Genomic DNA, 10,964 nt, shown 5'->3' with positions numbered 1-10,964 from the left:
TATCACAGTTTAAGAAAAACTAGTTTCGTGATATGGAACTGATACTCAGATATTGAGGAATTACAGTACCTCTCCAACCAAATGATATCTCAACTTTGCTGCACAAATGAAACCATACAGCCAGATGTGCAGATTCTGGTCCAATGTTTGTCAAAAGATCATGAAGATCAGACATTCCTAGCCATAGAGACAAAAGATCATGAAGATCAGATATAGCTATTTAAATACCATTGATCCTTCCTTATTCATTTCTTTTTTTTTCCTTTATTTGTAACCATTTCAATGCAGTAATGACAGGACAAGGTTCAGAACATCCTGATAAAGGAAAAGGGGTAGCAAGGCCTAGAAAGAGGCAACGGCAGGCACCAAAGTATGTTCTTAGGGTGCCTGCTAGACTACCTACCATTGCAGCCCCCAGTACATCATCTGTGGGGCCTCCTCCTACCCCTACAATACAGCCTGTTACCCATGCAGTACACCCTTCTCCTACTCCTGTAGCACACCCTTCTACTACCCCTACAGCAGACCCTCTTCCTCCTCTTGTGATTATAACCCCCACTCCTCCCCCTGTGGTTATTACCCCCACTCCTCCCCCTGTGGTTATTACCCCTACTCCTCTCCTTGACCCTACTTCTATACCTTCCTCATCTTCTATACCGCCTTCTGAGACTGTCATACCATCTGCTGATCCAGATTCAAGTGGTGATGGTGAAGGTCTTGACCCGCCCCTCCATGATCGACCATGGATTGAGCCGTATGGTAAAGGGTAAGATTTTAATCTCTTCATATAATTTGATCTTTATACCTTACTGTAATTGAAATGACTTTTATTATGCAGGTTTATTCCATCTAGGGTTGCTTCCCAGGCCATCATACGTTCAATTAAGCAATAGTTTTTAAGTCCATGGCCTACTTGGGGAGCAATACCTGATGACGACAGAAAGCCATTCTGGGAGCGCTTTCAGGTGAATAATCCATTAAACTAATTGTCCCTCTTATTTTATTATGTTCATTAATCCATGTTTGTTCTGTTTAATGTTACAGATGAAGGTGTAGTGGAAACCTGAACATGAGACACAGATACACAGAAATTTCCACATGAAAGCATCTCATCGGCTCTCAGAGATGTTCAGGGGTGCCTGCAATGCAGGAGAGCGCCCTTACTGGCTGGGCGAACAAATTTGGAACTCTTTATTGGCTCATTGGAATACAGTAGAGTTTCGCAATAAGTGTGCCAAGGCGCAGAGAAACAAAGCATCTGAAAAGGGTGGCACCCTGCATACTGGTGGGTCGATAACCATTCATGAGCATGCCATTCGTATGGTAAAATTTCATTACATAACTTTTTCTTTCATGTATAAGTTATGTATTTTTTATTTCATATGTACACTTCTAATTGTAAATTATGTTACAGGCACAAGCTCTGGGACGGGCGGTCCATGTTGATGAGGTCTTTGCACAGACTCATGTAAGGAAGGGCACTAATCAATTCGTTGATGAAAGATCTCGGAAGACTCATGTAAGCAAATAACACTATTACTATTACTAATTTTTCATTTATGTTATTCTATCATTCCCTAACATTGCTTTTAATGTTTGAACAGGAAGAATTTTCTACGAGACTTTCACAGGTTAGATCTGAACATGAGTCAGCTCCTACACCGGATGATGGCAATAATGCAGAAGACGACATACGTAGGACACAGTGTTGGGTCGAGATCGTTGGTGGCAAGAAAAAGGGTCGATTGTACGGTGCAGGACAACTTGCTGCAAATTATACAGCATCGAGAGGAGGTACTCTGAAGCACCAACCTTCTTCTTCCACCACTGCTCCTGACGAGGTTCTTCTCCGCCTCACCCAGGCACTAGAGCAACGTGACCAGGAAATCATTAATCTGAGAGCAGAGTTTACAAACTTTAAGGCCATGGTCATGAGAGTGTTGCCTGAAACATCACAGGACGTACAAAATATCCCTCCGACCCATCCATGACCCTCCTCGTCACCCACTGCCCCAATGCAGCCCACATCAGTCCAACCTTCATCAGTCCAACCCTCATCAGTCCAACCCACACCAGTCCAGCCACCAATAGAGGAGTAGGATGATGAAGATCATTCTAATGATAACTATGTACATTATTAGTTTCATTTCCTTATTACTTGTTATACAAACATTTGGATATTAGAACATTTAGAGTTTAGATCATTTCGATGTTACATCAACTGGGTGACTTTGGATGTTAGAACATCATTTCGTACATTGTTTTATGTTTTAACTATAAATACATGTTCATGTTCTATGGATTAATGGATGTTCTATGGATATTGATCAATGATTGCATCTTCGAGATGCACATTATGCAGGTCTGTATGTGCTTTAAAAATGTTATGCAGGTCTGTTTGTGCATCAAAACTGTTATGCAGGTCTGTATATGTGATTGGTTTCATAACAAATAGAATTTTCCCGCACATTTCCATCCAACTTACCGAAGGCTTTTTCCCTTCGGTAAATTCACGAAGGCTTATGCCCCTTGGTAATTATCGAAGGCTTATGGCCTTCGGTAATTACCGAAGGGAAAAAGCCCTCGGTAATTGTTAGCGACAAGGGATTTAACGAGGGCTCGTTGGCCGTCGATAAGCCGTCTGTAAATTCTATTTTCCTAGGGCTTCTGGCATTTTCCGAGGGTTTTTGGCCTTCGGTAATTCCCTACTTTTTTGTAGTGATCCAACGAACTCCGAAATTGCCATTGAATATGGTTTTTTAATCTTGCATTTGTTCCTTTCAGTAATGCATTGTTTGTGTTCGGTGGGTTTAAGTTCTTTAAAAAAATTGTGGGATTTTAGGGGTTGTTGTGTTATTTGGGCGTTTATCCTGGTATCATTAAGTGTGGTTTGAAGTTTTGTTGAACATTTTTTCGTTGATGTGGTTTTTGGGTGGAATGTTTGAATTTTTTGGGTTTGTGGTTGTTGTTGGGTTATTTTGACTTACATTTTGTATTATGTTTGGTTTGACAGTGATGGATTGCATTAAAGAAGAAGCTCATAACAATGTAAGTAAATATCATGTATTGAAAATGTATTACTTTCTTTGAAAATTGGTGTTTAATGGTTGTTTATGTTGAAAAAGTTTGTAGTTTCGATTATGACCGTGGTGCGAGACCAAAGCCATAGTTGAGATTAATGGTATACTAAGAGAAAATGATCGGACACGTATCAATGAGACTCCATTCAAAGTGGTCTCTTCATATGAACAGGTCGATTGACTTATGCATTCCCTTGTTGAAGGAAATGGTGACCCGTTGGGTTAGCCACAACAAATGCTTCCTTTTGAAGCAAAGAATGGTACCTTATACAGTTACAGATGTTTGCATGGGTCTAGGCTTACGTGTTGGGGGTTTAAATGTGAATTTTGATGATAATGTTGGTGGTGTTGTTTGTGAACAATTTTCTTCAAAGTCATTCACTCTAAAAGAAGTTGTAAATATGATAAAATTGTTAATAGAAAATAATGAGACTGATGTGGATTGTGTATCTTGTTTGTATATTTTACTTTGTTTTATCGAGACTGATGTTTTATTGTTTTATTGAAGTAGCATTACATTATTTGTATTTTGGACTTTGTTTGATGTAGATATGATTGTAGAGTTATTGTTTTGAAAATTATGGAGTTGTGGGATGGTGTTGAGAAATATGAAGGCAAAATAATGCCCAATTACACAAGTGTAAGTTATAAAAATTTTCATGTTTTGGAGCTTTGATAGAAGATTGGGCAGCTTTTTGATATTGTGTGCATTTGTTTCTTTGCAGGAGGAACTACAGTAGGTTAGGGAGAAGTATGTTTGTGATTAGATTTTGGATGTCGACAATATGCAGAGAGATGAAGTGTTGCAAGATTTAGGGCTTGTGTAGATGTTGTATAATAGGAATTCTTGCAATGTGATTTATGGATTTTTTAGAACTTTTTAGAAATGTATTCATTAGGTCTGAATGTACATATTTTTTGTTAGAAATGTTCAACAAAATGTATTGCTTGCATTTATTGATAATGAAATTTGAAGATAAGAATGATCATTGTGTTATTTTTGGTGTTGATTAGCAAAGGGTTGAATAGAAGAATGACCATTTTTTGTGTAGGACGTTTGTACTGCAGTCCCCACGAAATATGGATGTGATTATTTGTGTTCAATATGGTATGAACAAGGTTGTATGTAGATTAAATGATGAAAATAAATTTTTGCACTGAAAAATGAATGGCATGAACTTTGTTGACCATGTGCAAAATATTTGCCTTACGTGTCATAATCAATGTCTGAACATGATTTTTATGTCCAATAAGTGTTATGTTAGAAAATATTGATATGTTTGCGCAAAACCTTTTCTTAAAGTCCCCAATTTTTTGGCCATTGGTACCAATCAGTTTTGTTAGAAAAGATTGACTTTGTTCGTCAACACCGAGAGGGTGTGAATTGGTGTTTTACAAAAATGTGCATTTTTCAAATCTTTTTCGCAAATGATATTGTTCTTGAAAACTTTCTTGTGCCGTAAGCAATGGTGTACAATGAAGACATTATGCGTGTAAAACAATTACAGAATGTATGCACAAATGTAAAGAGATAGGGAGAAGAAAATCAAACTCAATTTTTATACTGGTTCGGCCTCAATGCCTACATCCAGTCACCCTCCCAATCAACCTTAGATTGGAGAGTAATTCACTATAATGATTAGAGTATTACAGTCAAGGTTTTCTAGAGCCACTCTCAATATAAACACCTCACAAACTCTCAATCAAATATTGAACAACAAAACTTGCCAACACATACCCCGTTCCTGTCGTAGCAACCCCTTTGAGATATCCCCTCTCAAAGTCAAGAGTGCACCACTCTTCTTCCTGACACCACATGTACAGGGAAACAGCAAATCCAAGATTACAAATCTTCTTCTCCTGATCAAATAGAAAACACCTTTAGTTGTGTAGAAACGATCAGTCCTTTCAATCTAGTCACGTTTTCTTCTCAAGAAATCTTCAAGATTTGTAAACCACTATTTGTTCTTGATTTTTGGAGCTCTTTAACAATCTGTAAAACCTCTTAGATGAAAATCAATCAGATATGAAAGTGTAATTCACAAATTCTATTTTTACAGAAAATCAAACAATGCGTCAATATATAGTTTATGTCAATCCTGACGCTATGAAAATGATTAACCAACTTATGTAATCGGTTACATTAAACAAGTGTAACAGAATTACAACCAATTTGGCTCTTTAATTGAATACGCAATTAATGCAATCAATTTTCATTAAATGTTGGTCAAACATGTTTAAAAATATGACCGTTATAGAAGTTAGAACAACATGAAATCAGTTTTCAAATCTTAACAGACTTAATTGAATACATGATCCACGTAATCGATTAAGCATTAACACTTAGAATATTTTTTGAAAACATTTCTTTCCAAAACACATCAAAGCACATTTGCAAAAGATATGTGCAAACACATGAGTTTCAATCGATTCACTGACTAATATAATTGATTCAAAACTAGTTGTTTTGCCACAGTTTAAAACTCAAGCTTTATGATGACCTTAATTTATTATCACACCACTATAATCAATTAAGTCATGCAGATATGATTTTGTGCTTATGGTTTTCATATCACAATAACATACATTGAGCATACGCAAATATAATCACTTCATAAACACTATAGTATGCATCAAACAATATGATATGTTCAACAAATAATGTGACAAACACAATATGTGCATATTACACAGTAAGCATGTATGCATTCAACATATAACACAGTACACATACATGTGTTTTTATTAACAATGTGTTGTCATCATCAAAAACAACCATCACAAGGATTGGGTTTAGCTAACATTATGTTCCCCCTATCAACAAGTTTGTGTAGCAAAACTTTTACAAATAATGGTTCATTGGAGATGGTGTTCGATATAAATGTCATAATCAATGCCTCAACATCAGTGGTATGTCCAATAAATAAAAAAAATTGCACTTCAAAATGAATGTCATTTTCATAGTTGACCTCGTTGTGCGAAATCTTTGTCTAAAGTCCGTAGTTATTTGGCCTTTGGTACCAATGTAGTTTCTACACCATGAGCTTTACATAGAATGGTTCCTTGGGGATGGAGTTCGATACAAATGTCATAATCATTGTCTTAACATCACTTGTATGTGCAATAATTGCTAAGAAAAAAAATTTGCACTTCAAAATGAATGGTATTTTCATAGTTGACCTGCTTGTGCAAAACCTTTTGCTTGAAGTCACCAGTTATTTGGCCTTTGGTACCAATGCAGTTTCTGCACCATGAGTTTTACAAAGAATGGTTTCTTGGGGATGAAGTTCAATATAAATCTCATAATCAATGCCTTAACATCACTTTTATGTTCAATCATTATTAAGAAAAAACATTTGCACTTCAAAATGAATGTCATTTTCATAGTTGACCTTTCTATGCAAAAGTTTTACCTAAAGTCCTTAGTTATTTTGCCTTTGGTACCAACGCAGTTTCTGCACCATGAGTTTTACAAAGAATGGATCCTTGGGGATGGAGTTCGATATAAGTGTCATAATCATTGCCTGAACATCACTTGTATGTGCAACAATTGTTAAGAAAAAAATTTTGCACTTCAAGTTCCTGCTGATCAAGTTCCTCCATTACACTACACCAAATAAGGTTAAACAATATCTCAATAAGACCCATAAAACCACAAAACCTCTAAAGTATAAAAGATATTATAAAACAACTCAAACCCATCGAACAACAACAAACGATTCCCCAAAGGAACGGCCCAACGACGACAGAATGGCAAAATGGCAATGCTTTCAGTGGTCGTTGCTTCCAAAGGGCGGAACGACGACGAAATGTGCTTTGGTGAGTGGCATTGGTTCGCCGAACGGTCAAAGCTCCGTCAAATGATGGTTATGTTCATCGTGACACAAGTCTGTTGGGTGCTCTTTCTCTCTAGGGTTCTCTCTAACCCAAAGTGATATTTTGGTTTTGAAATCCCAAAATGAAGCCCGCCACTTGAAACCCCTACAACCCTTCATTTCCACACGTCATTTTAATTTTCTAGTTTCTTGTACACATGGACCATTGACCTCGCGACACGTGGCTATGTCAAAATATTGTAAAAGAATATGTCAAGGTATCATTATCCAATATAAAATATAAAATGCACCTGCACATGTAAGAATCACCATATATTTTTCATATCTTACATTGTTTCCATCTCATGATTAGTAAGACATGATGTAATCCTTAGAAAAAAAATATGTGAAAAAATGATAAATACATGGGTTTAGGGTTTAGGGAATTGAAAATATATAGGTTTTACAATATTATTTTACGACTTTTAGTTTCATATGTATCAAAGAACCCTAATGTACATAGCATGTAGAGCTAAAATGTTGGCTAAATATATCATGAGCCCATTGAATAAAAAAATTGTCAAGAGAGTGGAGGGAACAAAGGATAAGTGTTAACAATCCTAAAGCAATAATTGTAGCTATGACTTTCCATAGGAACTTCTTCTAATAATAGATAGTGATCGGTAAAAAAAATAAAGATTAATAAACACATATTCACGTATTAATGAATGCCAAATGGTTTTATCAAAACGTAAAGTTCAATTCTAATGAATATAACAGACATTTAATTTCATATGTAACATTATCCTTTGAGACGACAATGGGAGAATCACTTCCAAATTATTATGCAGTCTATACAATAAGGAATTAATGTGCCTCTTACTAAAAATGCATATGTACATTCTATTGTTTAGATTAATCCAACGTTAATTTTAGGGGTTTGCATTGATCATATTTTAGTTGACAAAAATACTCTTATATATTATGGATTCTAAGTTTTAAGGTTAAAGATATTTGAATAATTTCTGATTTTTATTTTATTTTTTATTTTAAATTAAAAATAAAATTATTAAAATATTCCTGTGTTCACTAGTGTAGTCAAGGGAAATGGCAGCGGTTACTTTCGTCCATAGGTAACGGTTCCACAACCGAGGTATATACTGGCGAGGTAAAAAGTCTACCCCTTTTTGCCTCGATTCTGAACCGAGGCAAAAAGGTGTATGCTTTTGCCTCGGTTCAAATACAATCGAGGTAGTAGAGGGCATTCCTTTTACACTTTTTTTTTGCTAGACTTTTGGCCTCTATTGCAGGTGAACCTAGGCAGTAGAGGGGTCTTAGGCCTTGGTTTGTAGTTGAATCGAGGTAGTATAAGTGTTTATTTTTTTTCCTCCTCAATCTTTCTACAATAAACTGCTACAATAGAGGGGGTTTAAGTTTTTTCTTAATAGAGGCTGCAATAGAGGCTACAATATGATTACTCAATAACAATATCTTCTTTAAGTTTTTTCTTAGTTTTTAATAGATAGAGATAAGATATTCTTCTAACAGAGATAATTTCCTAATCAGTAGTCATTTGGGAAAAGCTCCAAAGCATTGAAACCAAAAATTATAAACAAGAAATGATGAGCTATTTTTGAAGTATACCAATTTCATTTACAAAATATACAAGTGTGAAGTGATGTGAATATCATCATCGAACAGAATGATGAGGTTGAGAGCATCACCTACTGAGGAGTCTGAACAGTGCATATGCTTTTCTTCTAGCTCTCAAAGATCCATCAGAAGCCAAGCTTTGAAGAAAAGGAATACTTCTTGGATTTGCCAAGAGTCTTCTCGCCACCACTTCTCCCTCTTCGTTGCACAGTCCAAGCAAAAGGGTTATTGAATTTTCCTTCCCTTTCACTGAACAAAATCTCAAAAGATCAATAAGAAGTGACACAAATGCTCTACTATTTCTTATCTCTTCCAATCCCTCAAAGCAACCAAGGAGTGAAGCAAGCATTGCAAGTGCATCTTCTGTTATGCCAGCCTTGTCATCCATCAACAATTCTACCAGCACAACAACTACATCAGCCTTAACAGCAATAACTTTGTTAGGATTGTAAATTGCAAAGGTTTTTGTAACACAGAATCAAATTACCTTTTTAGTTTGGTGTTATAAGTAGCTCTAGGCTTCTAATTAGAAGGGATAAGGATGTTTGGTGTAATTCAATTAACACCAACTTGAAACCTCAACAGGATTGAACCTCTCGGTGGATTGGCAAAGTCAAACACTGCCCCATACACCCTGCGAAGGGTTTCCCATCGTTGTTGCCCTTTCTGCATAACATTTCAACAATGTTAGTTAAACCTTCTAAATCGCTCCAAAAATAACACAGAAAAAAAGTACCTTTTTAGCTTTTGTAGGAATCAAAGGCTTTTGGGTTTTGATGCAATGAGCATTGTGGAGGTTGTCATCACCATGACCTCGTCGCGACCTCGCCGCCACCTCACCGTGGCCTCGCTACGGTCTCGTCGTGGTCTCGCTGCAACCTCGCCACCACCTCACCGGCACCTCGCTGCGACCTCACTACGACCTCGCTGCCACCTCGCCATGCCTCGTCGCCAACGTTCAGTCTGCCGCGGTGAAGAAAAAGTTCATAAGCTTCAAGCTTCTGGATTTCACATTATGAGGAGAGAAAAAAATGGAGGATACCCAAGTCTTCAAAATGAAATCTGATTAGGGTAAATTACCCCTTTCAGACATAAACTTTCTGCCTCAGTTGGTCTAAGAACCGAGGCAGTAAGGGAATTTCAAAAAGTTAACCAGTTTTAGGTGGGATGTGGCAGAACATTACGCCTCGGTTTGGCTTTTAACCGAGGTAATTTGGCTTTTATGCTTCGGTTCCCCTACAACCGAGGTGTATAAGTTCGTCGAAATTGCAAAAATGTCACCGCCTTTACAAATGCTTCGATTTTCTAAAAATCGAGACGTATGACCCGCGTTCTTAACCCCGTTTTGCACTAGTGATTTAAAACATGTATGTTTTTACACTTTAGGAGGTTACATAAGTTAACAAACCTTTTATAAATAAATAAATATATATATATATATATATATATATATATATATATATATATATATATATATATATACTACAGTAATTAGTAAAATGAAAAAAATATTAGATATATAAAGACTTGTTAATAAATAATCATTTTTATAATTTTCTCTTAAATGATATTTTTTAGTGTTGATAGTTTGTTAAGTCTTAAAAGTAATTCTAAACAAGAAAGATATTTTACGTATATCTTCAAATAAGGTACGAAATAATAATGCTTGAATGTCATGATTAAAAATGTTAAATAATTTAACATAATTGAAATATCATCATAACTTCAAGATATAACACTAAAAGAACATGGGAGGTTTAAGGACTTCAGAATTCTAAAACAAACTTAAAAATAAAGTTTTTCATTTAAAATTGATTTATTTTAGCATTTTTTTTATGCAATTTAATAGTTCTACACACTAGTGGAAAAATGACTTTTTATAGGGGGACATAGTTCTGGGCGATATAGTAAGTCTGCGCATTTTATAAAAACCATATTTCATTCTAATAACCATATTTGGAAGAAAAAACATGAACAATTACAAAATAATACAAATAAAAGACAATAAATTACAAAGACATGAAGGATAAAAATTAATACCTTACAGATGGAACCTTCAAATTGATAACTTGTACGAGGAACCCTGACCAATGCTTGATTATAATTGTAATCAATGACTGAGCAATAGAATCCTAATATTATTGTTTTCCTGTAAAATCTTGCGTGATCATCAAGATACCTAAGAAAATATACAAATATACAATCTCAAAATTCTTCTGTAGAAAAATCAGATTTGTATATCTTACTTCCAATACCTCCCCCACATATAGTAGTCAAAATAACGGGAAAATCAATTTGTTACACTAATTTAAAGGAAGATCACTACAGACCTGCATTGATATTACATCTGCATGATCAATAATCAAAACCTGTTTAAAATAAATAATATTGTCAACTACATATTTTATGCCCCCAC

General features: G+C 35.5%; 1 long non-coding RNA gene across 1 annotated transcript; it reads left to right on the top strand.

Annotated features, from left to right (window-relative positions):
• The first annotated feature begins 1,261 nt into the window (after window positions 1-1,261).
• On the top strand, window positions 1,262-1,670 carry LOC148197227 (uncharacterized). Its single transcript, XR_015780234.1, has 3 exons — window positions 1,262-1,323; window positions 1,415-1,519; window positions 1,605-1,670. It is a non-coding gene; the product is annotated as an uncharacterized LOC148197227 (long non-coding RNA).
• The last annotated feature ends 9,294 nt before the right edge of the window (window positions 1,671-10,964 follow it).

The sequence above is a fragment of the Vigna umbellata genome, chromosome 6 (genome assembly GCF_029865625.1).
Source record: "Vigna umbellata cultivar VRB3 chromosome 6, Vumbellata_1.0, whole genome shotgun sequence".
Taxonomy (NCBI): domain Eukaryota; kingdom Viridiplantae; phylum Streptophyta; class Magnoliopsida; order Fabales; family Fabaceae; genus Vigna; species Vigna umbellata.
The sequence above is the reverse complement of the archived record's forward strand: the minus strand, read 5'-3'. Positions and strand labels throughout refer to the sequence as shown.